This window comes from Syngnathus scovelli, chromosome 13 (assembly GCF_024217435.2).
Source record: "Syngnathus scovelli strain Florida chromosome 13, RoL_Ssco_1.2, whole genome shotgun sequence".
Lineage (NCBI taxonomy): Eukaryota > Metazoa > Chordata > Actinopteri > Syngnathiformes > Syngnathidae > Syngnathus > Syngnathus scovelli.
Genome location: NC_090859.1, coordinates 11,257,655 through 11,276,305, shown reverse-complemented (window position 1 = coordinate 11,276,305; position 18,651 = coordinate 11,257,655). Strand labels below are relative to the sequence as shown.

Below are 18,651 nucleotides of genomic sequence, written 5' to 3'. Positions count from 1 at the left end.
ACGCCTAAATATTGTTATCCAATATATCTACTGCAATTTCACATTAGATTGCTGGTTTGAAATTTGCTTTTATTTATTAGTTTACATTTATGTTAAAACTTGTCTGGCGTCTTATTCCTTGTTTTAATATTCGCCAATTAAAACATAAAAATCAGACATTTGGTTAACTGCTTTATATGACAATATGAGTAGGTACACTACACGAGGTTAAAAATAAAAAAGAGAATAAATAAATAAAGGCTTAATTGCACAACAAAAGCATTTCCTCGCACCTGGGATCGAACCAAGCTCTTGCCGCGTTAGGGCTCTTCTTGTGTAAGTTTTATTTGTTATGGGTTTTCTTTTGTAAGTTTAACTTTGGGTACTTCGAAAGTGTCATTTTAAATTGTACTTTGCTAGGTGTTCGTGTACACAACGTGTTGTGATGACATCTGCTGTGGAGTCTTCAGCTAGTCGCTTGTGAGCTGCTCCATAAAACCATACATATTCCATACACTGAGAGCATGGGTTCCATAGGGTAGTGGTTAGTGCTCTGGGCTTGCGACCCAGCGACGGGGGTTCGAATCCCAGTGGGGTCCAACAAATGCATGGGACAGGTATGGTTTTATGGTTAGACGAGCACCTGTGCTGCAAATTTTCAACACAGGTGCTCGTCTAACCATAAAACCATACCTGTCCCATGCATTGAGAGCAAGGCTTCCATAGGGTAGTGGTTAGTGCTCTGGGCTTGCACCCCAGCGGCCCAGGTTCGAATCTCAGTGGGATCCAAAAAATTTTATCATAGAAAATTTGCAACACAGGTGCTCGTGTAACCATAAAACCATACATGTCCCATGCATTGAGAGCAAGGCCTCCATAGGGTAGTGGTTAGTGATAAGAGCTTTCACCCCAGCGACCCAGGTTCGAATCTCAGTGGGACCCAAAAAATTTTATCATAGAGAATTTGCAACACAGTTGCTCGTGTAACCATAAAACCATACATGTTCCATGAATTGAGAGCAGGGCTTCCATAGGGTAGTGGTTAGTGCTCTGGGCTTTCACCCCAGCGACTCAGGTTCGAATCTCAGTGGGATCCAAAAACTTTTATCATAGAAAATTTGCAACACAGGTGCTCGTGTAACCATAAAACCATACATGTCCCATGCATTGAGAGCAAGGCTTCCATAGGGTAGTGGTTAGTGATATGGTCTTTCACCCCAGCGACCCAGGTTTCGAATCTCAGTGGGACCCAAAAAATTTTATCATAGAAAATTTGCAACACAGTTGCTCGTGTAACCATAAAACCATACATGTTCCATGCATTGAGAGCATAGGGTAGTGGTTAGTGCTCTGGGCTTTCACCCCAGCGACCCAGGTTCGAATTTCAGAGCTAGTGTTAGGCTTTGAGCTAGGGTTAGGGTTAGAGCTTGGGTTAGAGTTAGAGCTAGGGTTAGGGTTGGGGTTAGGGCTAGGGTTAGAGCTAGGGTTAGGGTTAGGGTTATAGTTAGAGCGAGGGTTAGGGTTAGAGCGAGGGTTAGGGTTAGAGGTAAGGTTAGAGTTAGGGTTAGAGTTAGAGCGAGGGTTGGGGTTAGGGCTAGGGTTGGGGTTAGAGCTAGGGTTAAGGCTAGGGTTAGAGCTAGAGCTAGGGTTAGAGTTAGTGCAAGGGTTAGGGTTAGAGCTAGGGTTAGGGTTAGAGTTAGAGCTACGCTTAGGGTTAGAGTTAGGGTTAGAGCTAGGGTTAGAGTTAAGGTTAGAGTTAGAGCGAGGGTTAGGGTTAGAGGTAGGGTTAGAGGTAGGGTTAGAGGTAGGGTTAGGGTAGGGTTAGAGCTAGGGTTAGGGTTTGAGCTAGGGTTAGGGCTAGGGTTAGCAGTAGGGTTAGGGTTAGAGTTAGAGCTAGGGTTAGAGTTAGTGCGAGGGTTAGGGTTAGAGTTAGGGTTAGAGCTAGGGTTTGAGCTAGGGTTAGGGTTAGGGTTAGAGTTAGATCTAGGGTTAGGGTTAGAGCTAGGGTTAGGGTTAGAGCTAGGGTTAGGGTTAGGGTTAGAGCTTGGTTTAGGGTTAGAGCTAGGGTTAGGGCTAGGGTTAGCGGTAGGGTTAGGGTTAGAGTTAGAGCTAGGGTTAGAGTTAGTGCGAGGGTTAGGGTTAGAGTTAGGGTTAGAGCTAGGGTTAGGGTTTGAGCTAGGGTTAGGGTTAGAGTTAGACCTAGGGTTAGGGTTAGAGCTAGGGTTAGGGTTAGAGCTAGGGTTAGGGTTAGAGCTTGGTTTAGGGTTAGAGCTAGGGTTAGGGCTAGGGTTAGCGGTAGGGTTAGGGTTAGAGTTAGAGCTAGGGTTAGAGTTAGTGCGAGGGTTAGGGTTAGAGTTAGGGTTAGAGCTAGGGTTAGGGTTTGAGCTAGGGTTAGCGGTAGGGTTAGGGTTAGGGTTAGAGGTAGGGTTAGAGCTAGGGTTAGGGTAGGGTTAGAGCTAGGGTTAGGGTTAGAGCTAGGGTTAGAGTTAGAGCTAGGCTTAGGTTTAGGATTAGAGTTAGGGTTAGAGTTAGAGCGAGGGTTAGGGTTAGAGGTAGGGTTAGAAGTAGGGTTAGAGGTAGGGTTAGGGTAGGGTTAGAGCTAGGGTTAGGGTTAGAGCTAGGGTTAGGGTTAGAGCTTGGGTTAGGGCTAGGGTTAGCGGTAGGGTTAGGGTTAGAGTTAGAGCTAGGGTTAGAGTTAGTGCGAGGGTTAGGGTTAGAGTTAGGGTTAGAGCTAGGGTTAGGGTTTGAGCTAGGGTTAGCGGTAGGGTTAGGGTTAGGGTTAGAGTTAGGGTTAGAGGTAGGGTTAGAGGTAGGGTTAGACCTAGGGTTAGAGCTAGGGTTAGGGTTAGAGCTAGGGTTAGAGTTAGAGCTAGGCTTAGGTTTAGGGTTAGAGTTAGGGTTAGAGTTAGAGCGAGGGTTAGGGTTAGAGGTAGGGTTAGAGGTAGGGTTATGGTAGGGTTCGAGCTAGGGTTAGGGTTAGAGCTAGGGTTAGGGTTAGGGTTAGAGCTTGGTTTAGGGTTAGAGCTAGGGTTAGGGTTTGAGCTAGGGTTAGGGCTAGGGTTAGCGGTAGGGTTAGGGTTAGAGTTAGAGCTAGGGTTAGAGTTAGTGCGAGGGTTAGGGTTAGAGTTAGGGTTAGAGCTAGGGTTAGGGTTTGAGCTAGGGTTAGCGGTACGGTTAGGGTTAGAGTTAGACCTAGGGTTAGGGTTAGAGCTAGGGTTAGGGTTAGAGCTAGGGTTAGGGTTAGAGCTTGGTTTAGGGTTAGAGCTAGGGTTAGGGTTAGGGCTAGGGTTAGCGGTAGGGTTAGGGTTAGAGTTAGAGCTAGGGTTAGAGTTAGTGCGAGGGTTAGAGTTAGGGTTAGAGCTAGGGTTAGGGTTTGAGCTAGGGTTAGCGGTAGGGTTAGGGTTAGAGTTAGAGCTAGGGTTAGGGTTAGTGCGAGGGTTAGGGTTAGAGTTAGGGTTAGAGCTAGGGTCAGGGTTTGAGCTAGGGTTAGCGGTAGGGTTAGGGTTAGGATTAGAGGTAGGGTTAGAGGTAGGGTTAGAGGTAGGGTTAGAGGTAGGGTTAGAGCTAGGGTTAGGGTTTGAGCTAGGGTTAGGGCTAGGGTTAGCGGTAGGGTTAGAGTTAGAGCTAGGGTTAGAGTTAGTGCGAGGGTTAGGGTTAGAGTTAGGGTTAGAGCTAGGCTTAGGGTTTGAGCTAGGGTTAGCGGTAGGGTTAGGGTTAGAGTTAGACCTAGGGTTAGGGTTAGAGCTAGGGTTAGGGTTAGAGCTAGGGTTAGGGTTAGAGCTTGGTTTAGGGTTAGAGCTAGGGTCAGGGTTAGGGCTAGGGTTAGCGGTAGCGTTAGGGTTAGAGTTAGAGCTAGGGTTAGAGTTAGTGCGAGGGTTAGGGTTAGAGTTAGGGTTAGAGCTAGGGTTAGGGTTAGGGCTAGGGTTAGCGGTAGGGTTAGGGTTAGCGGTAGGGTCAGAGTTAGAGCTAGGGTTAGAGTTAGTGCGAGGGTTAGGGTTAGAGTTAGGGTTAGAGCTAGGGTTAGGGTTAGGGCTAGGGTTAGCGGTAGGGTTAGGGTTAGAGTTAGAGCTAGGGTTAGGGTTAGTGCGAGGGTTAGGGTTAGAGCTAGGGTTAGCGCTAGGGTTAGGGCTAGGGTTAGCGGTAAGGTTAGGGTTAGAGTTAGAGCTAGGGTTAGGGTTAGTGCGAGGGTTAGGGTTAGCGGTAGGGTTAGGGTTAGAGTTAGAGCTAGGGTTAGAGTTAGTGCGAGGGTTAGGGTTAGAGTTAGGGTTAGAGCTAGGGTTAGGGTTAGGGCTAGGGTTAGCGGTAGGGTTAGGGTTAGAGTTAGAGCTAGGGTTAGGGTTAGTGCGAGGGTTAGGGTTAGAGTTAGGGTTAGAGCTAGGGTTAGGGTTAGGGCTAGGGTTAGCGGTAGGGTTAGGGTTAGAGTTAGAGCTAGGGTTAGGGTTAGTGCGAGGGTTAGGGTTAGAGTTAGGGTTAGCGCTAGGGTTAGGGTTAGGGCTAGGGTTAGCGGTAGGGTTAGGGTTAGAGTTAGAGCTAGGGTTAGGGTTAGTGCGAGGGTTAGGGTTAGAGTTAGGGTTAGCGCTAGGGTTAGGGTTAGGGCTAGGGTTAGCGGTAGGGTTAGGGTTAGAGTTAGAGCTAGGGTTAGGGTTAGTGCGAGGGTTAGGGTTAGGGTTAGAGCTAGGGTTAGGGTTTGAGCTAGGGTTAGCGGTAGGGTTAGGGTTAGAGTTAGAGCTAGGGTTAGGGTTAGAGCTAGGGTTAGGGTTAGAGCTAGGGTTAGGGTTTGAGCTAGGGTTAGGGCTAGGGTTAGTGCGAGGGTTAGAGTTCGAGCTAGGCTTAGGGTTAGGGTTAGAGTTAGAGCGAGGGTTAGGGTTAGAGCTAGGGTTAGGGTTAGAGCTTTTTTTTTTTTTTTTTTTTTTTTTTTTTTTTTTTTTTTTTTACACGGTAGTTTTTTTTTTAAACTACCATTTAATGGTAGTTTTTTTTTTTTTTTTTTTTTCAAAAAAATTAATGGTAGTTTTTTTTAAACTACCATTTAATGGTAGTTTTTTTTTTTTTTATTTTTTTTTTTCAAAAAAAAACTACCATTAAATGGTAGTTTGGTAGTTTTTTTTTTTTTTTTGAAAAAGTTTAAAAAAAAACTACCATTAAACTACATTAAACTACCGTGTATGGTAGTTTTTTTTTGAAAAAAAACAAACAAAAAAAAACTACCATTAAATGGTAGTTTAAAAAAAACTACCATTAATTTTTTTGAAAAAAAAAAAAACTACCATTAAATGGTAGTTTAAAAAAAACTACCATTAATTTTTTTGAAAAAAAAAAAAAAAAAACTACCATTAAATGGTAGTTTAAAAAAAAAACTACCGTGTAAAAAAAAAAAAAAAAAAAAAAAAAAAAAAAAAAAAAAAAAAAAAGCTCTAACCCTAACCCTAGCTCTAACCCTAACCCTCGCTCTAACTCTAACCCTAACCCTAAGCCTAGCTCGAACTCTAACCCTCGCACTAACCCTAGCCCTAACCCTAGCTCAAACCCTAACCCTAGCTCTAACCCTAACCCTAGCTCTAACCCTAACCCTAGCTCTAACTCTAACCCTAACCCTACCGCTAACCCTAGCTCAAACCCTAACCCTAGCTCTAACCCTAACTCTAACCCTAACCCTCGCACTAACCCTAACCCTAGCTCTAACTCTAACCCTAACCCTACCGCTAACCCTAGCCCTAACCCTAACCCTAGCGCTAACCCTAACTCTAACCCTAACCCTCGCACTAACCCTAACCCTAGCTCTAACTCTAACCCTAACCCTACCGCTAACCCTAGCCCTAACCCTAACCCTAGCGCTAACCCTAACTCTAACCCTAACCCTCGCACTAACCCTAACCCTAGCTCTAACTCTAACCCTAACCCTACCGCTAACCCTAGCCCTAACCCTAACCCTAGCTCTAACCCTAACTCTAACCCTAACCCTCGCACTAACCCTAACCCTAGCTCTAACTCTAACCCTAACCCTACCGCTAACCCTAGCCCTAACCCTAACCCTAGCTCTAACCCTAACTCTAACCCTAACCCTCGCACTAACCCTAACCCTAGCTCTAACTCTAACCCTAACCCTACCGCTAACCCTAGCCCTAACCCTAACCCTAGCTCTAACCCTAACTCTAACCCTAACCCTCGCACTAACTCTAACCCTAGCTCTAACTCTAACCCTAACCCTACCGCTAACCCTAACCCTCGCACTAACCCTAACCCTAGCTCTAACTCTAACCCTAACCTTACCGCTAACCCTAGCCCTAACCCTAGCTCTAACCCTACCTCTAACCCTACCTCTAACCCTACCTCTAACCCTACCTCTAATCCTAACCCTAACCCTACCGCTAACCCTAGCTCAAACCCTGACCCTAGCTCTAACCCTAACTCTAACCCTAACCCTCGCACTAACCCTAACCCTAGCTCTAACTCTAACCCTAACCCTACCGCTAACCCTAGCTCAAACCCTAACCCTAGCTCTAACCCTAACTCTAACCCTCGCACTAACTCTAACCCTAGCTCTAACTCTAACCCTAACCCTACCGCTAACCCTAGCCCTAACCCTAACCCTAGCTCTAACCCTAAACCAAGCTCTAACCCTAACCCTAGCTCTAACCCTAACCCTAGCTCTAACCCTAACCCTAGGTCTAACTCTAACCCTAACCGTACCGCTAACCCTAGCTCAAACCCTAACCCTAGCTCTAACCCTAACTCTAACCCTAACCCTCGCACTAACTCTAACCCTAGCTCTAACTCTAACCCTAACCCTACCGCTAACCCTAGCCCTAACCCTAGCTCAAACCCTAACCCTAGCTCTAACCCTAAACCAAGCTCTAACCCTAACCCTAACCCTAGCTCTAACCCTAACCCTAGCTCGAACCCTACCATAACCCTACCTCTAACCCTACCTCTAACCCTAACCCTCGCTCTAACTCTAACCCTAACTCTAACCCTAAACCTAAGCCTAGCTCTAACTCTAACCCTAGCTCTAACCCTAACCCTAGCTCTAACCCTAGGTCTAACCCTACCTCTAACCCTACCTCTAACCCTAACTCTAACCCTAACCCTAACCCTACCGCTAACCCTAGCTCAAACCCTAACCCTAGCTCTAACCCTAACTCTAACCCTAACCCTCGCACTAACTCTAACCCTAGCTCTAACTCTAACCCTAACCCTACCGCTAACCCTAGCCCTAACCCAAGCTCTAACCCTAACCCTAGCTCTAACCCTAACCCTAGCTCTAACCCTACCCTAACCCTACCTCTAACCCTACTTCTAACCCTACCTCTAACCCTAACCCTCGCTCTAACTCTAACCCTAACTCTAATCCTAAACCTAAGCCTAGCTCTAACTCTAACCCTAGCTCTAACCCTAACCCTAGCTCTAACCCTACCCTAACCCTAGCTCTAACCCTACCTCTAACCCTAACCCTAACCCTACCGCTAACCCTAGCTCAAACCCTAACCCTAGCTCTAACCCTAACTCTAACCCTAACCCTCGCACTAACTCTAACCCTAGCTCTAACTCTAACCCTAACCCTACCGCTAACCCTAGCCCTAACCCTAGCTCTAACCCTAAACCAAGCTCTAACCCTAACCCTAGCTCTAACCCTAACCCTAGCTCTAACCCTAACCCTAGGTCTAACTCTAACCCTAACCCTAGCTCAAACCCTAACCCTAGCTCTAACCCTAACTCTAACCCTAACCCTCGCACTAACTCTAACCCTAGCTCTAACTCTAACCCTAACCCTACCGCTAACCCTAGCCCTAACCCTAGCTCAAACCCTAACCCTAGCTCTAACCCTAAACCAAGCTCTAACCCTAACCCTAGCTCTAACCCTACCCTAACCCTACCTCTAACCCTACCTCTAACCCTAACCCTCGCTCTAACTCTAACCCTAGCTCTAACCCTAACCCTAAGCATAGCTCTAACTCTAACCCTAACCCTAGCTCTAACCCTAACCCTTGCACTAACTCTAACCCTAGCTCTAGCTCTAACCCTAGCCTTAACCCTAGCTCTAACCCCAACCCTAGCCCTAACCCCAACCCTCGCTCTAACCTTACCTCTAACCCTAACCCTCGCTCTAACTCTAACCCTCGCTCTAACTATAACCCTAACCCTAACCCTAACCCTAGCTCTAACCCTAGCCTTAACCCTAGCTCTAACCCTAGCCCTAACCCCAACCCTAACCCTAGCTCTAACCCTAGCTCTAACTCTAACCCAAGCTCTAACTCTAACCCTAGCTCAAACCCTAACACTAGCTCTGAGATTCGAACCTGGGTCGCTGGGGTGAAAGCCCAGAGCACTAACCACTACCCTATGCTCTCAATGCATGGAACATGTATGGTTTTATGGTTACACGAGCAACTGTGTTGCAAATTTTCTATGATAAAATTTTTTGGGTCCCACTGAGATTCGAAACCTGGGTCGCTGGGGTGAAAGACCATATCACTAACCACTACCCTATGGAAGCCTTGCTCTCAATGTATGGGACATGTATGGTTTTATGGTTACACGAGCACCTGTGTTGCAAATTTTCTATGATAAAAGTTTTTGGATCCCACTGAGATTCGAACCTGAGTCGCTGGGGTGAAAGCCCAGAGCACTAACCACTACCCTATGGAAGCCCTGCTCTCAATTCATGGAACATGTATGGTTTTATGGTTACACGAGCAACTGTGTTGCAAATTCTCTACGATAAAATTTTTTGGGTCCCACTGAGATTCGAACCTGGGTCGCTGGGGTGAAAGCTCATATCACTAACCACTACCCTATGGAGGCCTTGCTCTCAATGCATGGGACATGTATGGTTTTATGGTTACACGAGCACCTGTGTTGCAAATTTTCTATGATAAAATTTTTTGGATTCCACTGAGATTCGAACCTGGGCCGCTGGGGTGCAAGCCCAGAGCACTAACCACTACCCTATGGAAGCCTTGCTCTCAATGAATGGGACAGGTATGGTTTTATGGTTAGACGAGCACCTGTGTTGAAAATTTGCAACACAGGTGCTCGTCTAACCATAAAACCATACCTGTCCCATGCATTTGTTGGACCCCACTGGGATTCGAACCCCCGTCGCTGGGTCGCAAGCCCAGAGCACTAACCACTACCCTATGGAACCCATGCTCTCAGTGTATGGAATATGTATGGTTTTATGGAGCAGCTCACAAGCGACTAGCTGAAGACTCCACAGCAGATGTCATCACAACACGTTGTGTACACGAACACCTAGCAAAGTACAATTTAAAATGACACTTTCGAAGTACCCAAAGTTAAACTTACAAAAGAAAACCCATAACAAATAAAACTTACACAAGAAGAGCCCTAACGCGGCAAGAGCTTGGTTCGATCCCAGGTGCGAGGAAATGCTTTTGTTGTGCAATTAAGCCTTTATTTATTTATTCTCTTTTTTATTTTTAACCTCGTGTAGTGTACCTACTCATATTGTCATATAAAGCAGTTAACCAAATGTCTGATTTTTATGTTTTAATTGGCGAATATAAAAACAAGGAATAAGACGCCAGACAAGTTTTAACATAAATATAAATTAATAAATAAAAGCAAATTTCAATCTAATGTGAAATTGCAGTAGATATATTGGATAACAATATTTAGGCGTATATAGGTATACACGTTATTTAAAAACGACTATAAGTGTTATACTACGATACAAGTGTTTACCAGCTCAGTGGCCTAAGAGGAGAGTGTCCGCCCTGAGATTGGGAGGTTGTGGGTTCAAACCCCTGCCGAGTCATACCAGTGACTATAACAATGGTACCCATTTCTTCCCTGCTTGGCACTCAGTGTAAGGGGTTGAAATGGGGCCCCCCCCTGCTGCTCACGATCATTGGGACTTTTGGCACTCCGTGTACGTACATACATACACATTCATTCATACATACATACACACATTCATACATACATGTGTATACATGACTTTCACTCTGATTTATTGTTTACATGTTTGAAACAAATCAATTCATTCATTCCTCATTCATTCATGTATAAGGTCATAAATTGAGTGAGGGACGAATTTTTTTTTTAACAGCTTCAAAATGGACAAGAAATGCAGATAAAAGTCACTCTTGCAGGCATTGGCCCAGCTTGGAAAGAAAAAAACCCCACCATGAGTGGTTGAAAACGAAAAGCTAGTGAAGGGTCACTTGTGGAGCTGCCTGCCTAATGGCCACAGCCACTGGAGGAAGCAGCCTCTTAATTGACCGCATTGTGTTGCCTGCAGATGGCATATTAGACCATGGCCGTTCAAATCACACGTGACTTGGACGCAGCCAAATGGCCCGTGGGCAGGACAAGGAGAAGGCCAACGTCGGCCAAGTCATTAACGACAGTAACTCGCCAAGAGTTGGAGGTCAATGGCGTTTTATCTCGCTTTTCTTCCAGTGCAACATCTGATGACTGGGAAAAAAATAAATAATAATAAGAGGTCCAAATGGGTCAAAAAGGGAAGCGGCATTGAACATAGACATTGTGGAACAGGATGTGCTTCAGCAGCTCACAACTGCTTAAATGATTCAGTAAGCTTCAGTAACATTAATTCATTCATTGCGATTCAAGAATATATGAGTGCAAGAATTGTTATAATGTCTGTATACATGTGTGCACATACACACATACCCCCCCCCCCCCCCCCCCCCCCACACACACACACACACACACACAAACACTCAATACATATGCTGTGGAATAGACGTAAGCACATCACTGCTAACTTAGGCAAGTCAAGTCAAGTCAAGTTTATTTGTATAGCCCCAAATCACAAACAGTCTCAAAGGGATTCACAGAGACAAAAATTGACAATTATTCTCAAAGCATCCCCTGATCTTAAGCTCCCAAAAGGGCAAGGAAAAACTAAAAAAAAACTACCCTACCTAACTTTAGCCTGAAGCGAGTAATGCATTCATTGTGTTAGAGCTATTAAGTTAGTTGAGCTGTGTGATTAATTTTGGTGTGCGTGTTGCAGCCTTATCGTCACTCCAGATGACCCCGACTCTTCCTGTGAAGTGGAGGCAGCTGGAGGCCGTAACGTCACACCACCACATCATTTTCTGAGAGAAACACACACACATACACACACTGTTGTAATACATACATATTGTGATATAACATAATATACTGTTGTCTGGCTGGCGTCTGTCAGCAATTGGAGGTGATGCGGGGTAGGGGGGTACGACGTGGGGGGCCTCTCACTGCTGCCGAGTTAGGGAGGGTTTGAGGCGCTATGGCTTGCGCAGCAGCAAATTGTCAGGGGTGAAGGGTCACAAGACTTGTTTGGTCACAAGTGAAAAGATTATCCATCCATCCATCCATTTTCTGAACCGCTTAGTCCCCACGGGGGTCGCGGGCGTGCTGGAGCCTATCCCAGCCGTCATCGGGCAGTAGGCGGGGGACACCCTGAACTGGTTGCCAGCCAATCGCAGGGCACACAGAGACAGACAACCAATCGCACTCACACTCACACCTAGGGACAATTTGGAGTCTTCAATCGGCCTACCAAGCATGTTTTTGGAATGTGGGAGGAAACCGGAGTGCCCGGAGAAAACCCACGCGGGCCCGGGGAGAACATGCAAACTCCACACAGGGAGGGCCGGAGGTGGAATCGAACCCGCACCCTCCTAACTGTGAGGCGGACGTGCTACCCAGTGCGCCACCGAGCCGCCGTGAAAAGATTAGGCCTCTAAAATTTTATCTCATCTTTTGATATTACATGCAAATGTCTTCAGTATACAACAAAAACAAAGGAATTGACCTCGCCGTCCCAATACTTTTGGAGGTGACTGTATGTTGGAATGCACTGGCACTTAGATACTAGTGCAGGTATCCACAGTGTTGTGGCAACTGAAAAGTAGGTCAATGCTTTAAGACAGGTAGCAGCAATTAATTTTGTTTTTGTTCCAGCTAGGGTGGTGAGTTATGTAACGATTATCAGGCCATCACATCCACACCCATCAGCGACTTCAAATATTTGCCGGCCCGCGCCCGACATGAAGTAAAGGAATGCCAGGAGGTGAAAGCTGTTGAATGCAAAGGCGGCCTGATGAACGTGTGAATGCTTTACAGGAGCGGCTTGTAAGAACATGTTTACTGCTGCGTCATCAAACATTGCACAAGAGATGAAGAATGATGTGCAGGCCCGGGGCACGCTCTAAGGTGCACTGCAGGTGAATAGTGGCGGTGGCCCAATACCACCATGTTGACTCTTTCAAACAAGCTGACATTTTAGCGTGATCGGCTGATGAAACGTTTTAAAGCGGGATAAGTGATTTATTGCTTGTAGCTTGAGTGACTGATTTGATGATGATCAAAATGAACCTGGAGCCTTTTTTTTGGACCAACATTTAGAAAGTTTGTTCTGTGCACAGGTAGCCAAATTTGTATAATTTTTTTGTGGTCCACTAAAGCAAACAAAGTGTGCCAAGAGCCAAACAACATCCAAGCTAGCTTTTGTGATGGCTTTAAGGAAATTGCAAGGCCACGGCCCTCAGCAGCTATTGTTCCAAGGCACTGCTGAGGCGACACGACAGCTGCCAACACAACACAACACGATGTGGCCTGCTTGGAAACATCGGATGGAGTCCCGACCTTGCATTTGCAAAAAGAGGCCCCTAAAAAGGACGACGCCCAATTTGAATGCAGCCGCTAATACGACACAATGCAGCCGCCTCCTTGGAGACATATAGACGCTATAATGCAAAGTCTACATTAGGCTTGAGATGGTTTTAAAGTGTGTGTGTGTGTGTGTGTGTGTGTGTGTGTGAGAGTGCTAAGCAGCACTCAAGACATTTCATTAGGTACACATGCAATCCAATTGAAGAGCTGCATTGACAATTTTGTCGTTGCTAAATCAAATTAGTTTTACGCCCCAGAAAACAATGAGGATTTTTTTTGTTGACACATTTGTAGACGTGACGACATATGACATTGACACACCCCTGCCTGTTGCCTTTCAAACAAATACCAAAGTGCTGTCCAACAATCAAATGTTTTGCCTCCTTTGTAAGCGTCAATAGATGTCACAACTGTTTTTGTGATCGCCGACATATGAAAATAAGTAATCCCATTCATTGCATATGAATGCGCTAAATCAAACTCTTCACAGACTGGTTTATGATTTGCCATTGTGGTCCAATTATTTCCAAAGACAACACAATAAAATACTTACGCAACATGTTTCTTTGCGCTTCACAATACACACTCGAGTTGTTTTTGTGGCCAAGCGACGAGCCATCGCTCACTCCAGGCCCCCACTCGGCGTCGCCGACGAGGCCTATCAACGCCTCTGAGATGTAAAACGCGACCTCTCGACGCTCATTCTTTCATTGTGGCATTAATGAGTTGAGCTAATTATCAAGAGGAAACATGTTTGATGCAGCTGTCAAAACACCCGAGCACGCCACACACCTGTGACTCAAAAAACGCACACCGTTGGAGAGCCACTGGGTGATTAGACACTCCTCTCACTGTGCGTATGTGTGTGTGCGTGTGTGTCGCCAAGCAACCGTGGGTTTTCCACCCCCCCCTCCCTGGAGCCTTTTTTCATCAATACAAATGGTGGTTAGAGCTAATTATTCTATTTAAGCATTGGACACAAAGGCAAAAGCATTTTATTTTTCCTTACGCTGTGCACTTAATTGTAAAATATTTTCATAGCATGCATTGTGAACAATGAGTATGTTTGGAACGTGAAGTTGAACAAATTGATTTGGGAAGTCTATATATTGTTTTCAAATATAGAGCTTATGATGTTTTTTTTACATACGTTTTTATTCAACTATATATACATTTACCTATATATTTATTTAACTATATATATAGTCGAAGACAATGAATAGAATGAGTATTGAGAATATCCATGCAATACCCAATATATCCACAAGATGGCAATATGACTCAAGAGATGTAATACGCCAACTGAGCACTAAAGTCTCTTCAAAGATCCCTTATACTGCATTTTATATACCCCAGTGGAACAAGTAAGACTCCAGAGAAGTGGAAAGGCGAAGAAAGATCTGTTGTAGACAACAGACTCACCAAAAGAATCCTAAAATACAGTGCATGTACCGTAAAATACATTTTAGTGGGATCACTGAAAAGCTGCAAAGCCAATAAAATATGAATAAATCAAACCGCTTATGCGATTAAAAACATTTTTTTAAAGTCAGCTTGGTTCAGATTGTGAATGAGGACCCAATTATGACCCTTCATGATCTTTAATTAAAAAAAAAAATGTGTACGAAATGTAGACAAAATAACAATCCTACTATTATTTATTATAGTAAGCATATTACATACGACCATGGGAAAAAACTGCTACTACTATTATTTCAACTAATTACAACTAGTAATAATACTACTAAAATAATTACGATGACTACTACAACTCCTAAAAATAGAATTGCAAACAGCGATGCAAAAAAACATGACTGTGATTGCTAAATATTTTTAATACACAATGTGTCTTAATTTTCCAGAGGATCCAAGGCAACATGACAGAGCGGTGCAGAGTGTTGAGCAAATCCAGAAAGATGATCAACGATGTGTCCTACGAACGCATGATGAGCCTCTCCACGTGGCCCCTGTGGGGAAACTCGAGTGAAGCTGCCAACGCTTTGCTGTCAGTGTCACAGCTCGGAGCCGCCGAGCACATTTCCAGAGACTGGAGCCTTCTCTCTCATTGCGGACGTCTTGACGCTCATGACAAGTGACACGCTATCACGCAGCGCAGCGAGCCCTGGATGTGGCGATTAGCCTTACAATAACAATGACAACCCCCCCCCCCCCTCAAAAAAAAAAAAAAAAACAACAACAACAAAGCTTCACCGGCTCCCGTGATGCACCCTAAACAGGTCAGCCCCCCGAACCCCCGCAAACTCACACCCCTTTAGCGTCCGAGCCCCTCCCTCTGGTTCCAATTTTGCCATCCTAATCATAAAAGCATTAAGCGAAATGCTGTTGCCGAGTGAAAAGCGACCAGGTGAAATGCGGGCCCCACCTTTAAAAATTCCATTTCCACTCAAGTGGACAAGGCGCAACCAGGACCATACGGGGGAAAGGGGGGGCTCAGTTGCCCCTCTTCAAAATCGGAATGGCGAGAAGCCACCAAAATTACCCAACAAAACGCGGCAACAGCAGGACTCAAAGATCAGATTTAGGGCAGCACTAAACAGAGCACTGCAGTAAAATGGAGATTATGGCCCAGCTACATGGAGGTAAAAAAAAAAAAAAAATAACCCACCCTTCCCCCAAATTATAATATAATTACATTCATAATAGAATTTCTTAAACAATATACAATAACATACATGGAAGAATCAGTGTCCGCGCATGCGCAGCAGAGCAAGGTAGAAGTTTAATATTTCTCGGACATCATAGAACTTTTAAAAGGGGTGCACATGGTCAAAACTTTTCTTGATCGAAAATCTACTGGCTGATTTGATCTGGTTGGATCGTTTGATTGTTTTAATTGATTTGTTTTTCAAGAAATGACGTAAACCGTGGATTTAGTGACGTGTCTCAATATTTTTGCCCACATGTTGTGGTTGATCGCGACAACGTGTTAGGTTAGCGTGATTCTCCGCAGCCTTAAGAAGTTACATTTGTAGGCTTTGACCACGTTTTTTTTTTCTTGTTTAATAAAAGGAGGGCGATCAGAGCCTCTCCTTTGTGATTACATTAGCCACAAGGGCTGGCAGGCCTCCGTGTCTGCATATAATTTCAGTCATCGCTCTCTATTTGGACGCAGCAGATGTTTCCTCACGTCAACACGCCCCCTGACAAAGCGAGATGGAGAAGGCGTCCTTATTGCAGTGGCGGCCAACCAAACGCCCTCTCCCTTCTCGCCATCAGAGATGCGCTTCACCACCGCGGTATAGGGCAGTCAAAAGCAAGGGGAAAAACAAACAGCCTTTTTTTCTCTCTCGAAAATAAAGGTTGCTTTTGTCTTGTGAGACGCCGGAGGTGAGACGCAGATTGATGGCTTGCTTTGAACGCCTTGAGAAGAAAATAGCGATTCAATGCTCATCACTGACATGTGGTCGGCTTGACTTGTCGCATCTCAATTTTTCCTCTTCAGTATTTGGAACAACATAGCCATGTCAGGCCTACAATCTTACTAGTTTGCTCTTTATAAAAAACAGACAGAATTGATGGACAGATTGCGCAAACCAGCACTAACTACAGAACAGATTATTTGTATAATAATAATAATAATAATAATAATAATAATAATAATAATAATAATAATAATAATAATAATAATAGAATTTCCAAAATTGATTATTGATTTATAATTGCAATTCAACAGACTGAAATAATACCTAATTAAAAAAACAGCTCGTGCAACTAAGAAAATATGATTATTTACTTGTTTTAAGCTTTTCCAAATTGCTGAAAAACTTTAAAATGAAATAAGCAAAACTAAAGGGCTAATAAAGTTCACGTCTTCATTTTAGGAACGTGATCACTGACGTAGAGCTGGATCACACCATTTAAATTAAATAACGACGACACGTACATATATATATATTAGGGGACATTACATGATTAATGAAAAGAAAACGCTTACCTGAAAGTGGGAAAATGGTAAAAAAAAAAAAAAACAACGACCAAAAAAAAAAAAAAAAAACAAAACACCGCATTCAATTAAAGCCTAATTTGGTTCGGCTAAAAAAGAAAAATACATTGACGCTTTTGCGTTTCTAAAATTTTGACTGGGGTGTGTGTGTTTTAGTGCAAATAAATACGATCGGAGGCCCGCAGGAGAAGGAGGAGGAGTGGACGGGGACATCGCTAATGAGAGGTGACATGTTTTCAAACTCCCTTCAGGAGCGAGGGGCACACAAGTGCTCCAAAGACGAATCAAGTCTTCAAAGTCTTCATGTAATATTTCCTCGGCTTCTCTTAAAAAAAAAAAAAATCATTAAAGTGGGAATACGCGAGCGCGCGCCCACGCACACGCGTACACAGACGGTTGGGATGTTATTGTATCAATTTTACTGGGTCGGCCCCAATTAGGCTATTAAGGCCTTTTCCCTCCCCAAAACGGATTTGAGGGGCTAAAACGCTTTGGTTTCTTGACATCCATTGAAAGTCAAGTTTATTTGACTTTCTGACATGATGTGTGCAAACTTAACATCGAATCAGAATGACTGCGAAGATCGTTTTTTTTTTCCTCTTTCGTTTTTGCACCATTTCCTAAGTAGGGCGCGGAGAGAAAATAAATAATTTTAAATCGACAAAATAATCCGAGAGTTAATATATAAAGGGGCGGGGTGGTGTTGGGGGGGTTGAGGGGTTAATCTTCACCTCGCTTGGGAGAGCAAATGAATGTGCAAGCTTTTTTTTTTTTTTAAACTCCAACCACTGAATGGCGCTCGGGAACTGCAAGAAGTATTGAGATGCGTGTGCAATAGAAACAAGAATGAGCGCTGACTATTTTATATTTTTTTGCTGAGCCGACGCAGAATGGAAATGCTGTAGAATGTATTAGAAATGAAAAAAAATGGTGACAAAAAGAAAAAGCAATCAAATAAAAAAGGAATGACAACAATGTCAACTTGTGTGTTTTTAGAAACGTTTCCGAGTTAATGTGCATTTTATTATGTTTATATAATTTAAGTTTCATTTGAATAAAATATATTTTAGTGAAATAATAATACGTTTTTAGTCTTGTTCTTGCTCATTATTGTAAAATTACCTTTGCTTCTGTAAGGTAACAAGTGTTAACATTTTTTACTCAGTTGTAATTGTCCTTCTTAGTGTCACAATCAGCTTTGTGGATTTAAACAGAATTGTCAAATTTATACTTAATGGACTATTTTAAAATTTAAATTATAAATTAAACAAATTGCTCATGGGAGTATAAACATTGAAGCATAATAAGTAAGATTTAACCTCTTATGTAATTAGCGTTTAAAAAAATAAAGTGACAATAGAGTGTGTGTGTGTGTGTGTGTGTGTGTGTGTGTGTGTGTGTGTGTGTGTGTGTGTGTGTGTGTGTGTGTGTGTGTGGTGGTGGGGTGCTCGAGGTGGGTAGGTAAAACTGCCATGAGAATAAATAAAATGAATAAAATATGCAATTACCTGCAGTATTAAGAATGCTTGGCTTGTTTCATGTCTAAAATTTCATGTATTTTCTACAGTACAAGCGAACAAGCTAATTTTAAACAACTTGTCTTTTAACAGGGGAGAATAAAAAACTAATACACACACACACACACACACACACCACAGCTCTCAGCATGACGTCAACTTTGCATACTAGGTTGTACCTAATGAAAAGGCCAGCAAGCATGGCATGAGCGCTGTCATGTTGTTATGAGTCTTCATCATAGTAGAATAATTGTAATAACCTCTCCTGTCCAAACATGCTCTTCCACTGATGGATGATTCAAATTCAAAAACTATCACGCTGTTTCTTCTCCAAGTAAGCACATTTCATATTGTTAGTTTTGTTTCCTTTTTTTTGACAGATAAAAGCACCACATTGTCTAAATATGCAAAGCCAGCAGAATGCAGAGTCATGGAAATCGTGCAATACAACTGAGCTGTGATTATGGATATACTGTAAATATAAAACACACACGCACACAAGACCGCGATAAATTCATTCGTTTCCTGTCGTTCCAACTC

General features: G+C 43.7%; 1 protein-coding gene across 5 annotated transcripts in view; it reads right to left on the bottom strand.

The window, feature by feature from the left end:
• Positions 1-10,742: 10,742 nt before the first annotated feature.
• The window catches only part of LOC125979912 (uncharacterized), a 182,661-nt gene continuing 174,752 nt past the window's right edge, over positions 10,743-18,651 (bottom strand). For all 5 annotated transcript variants that reach the window (XM_068652821.1, XM_049738784.2, XM_049738782.2 and 2 more), the window contains one exon: positions 10,743-11,069. The gene's annotated coding sequence lies outside the window, so the exon portion shown is untranslated. The remainder of the gene's footprint in view (positions 11,070-18,651) is intronic.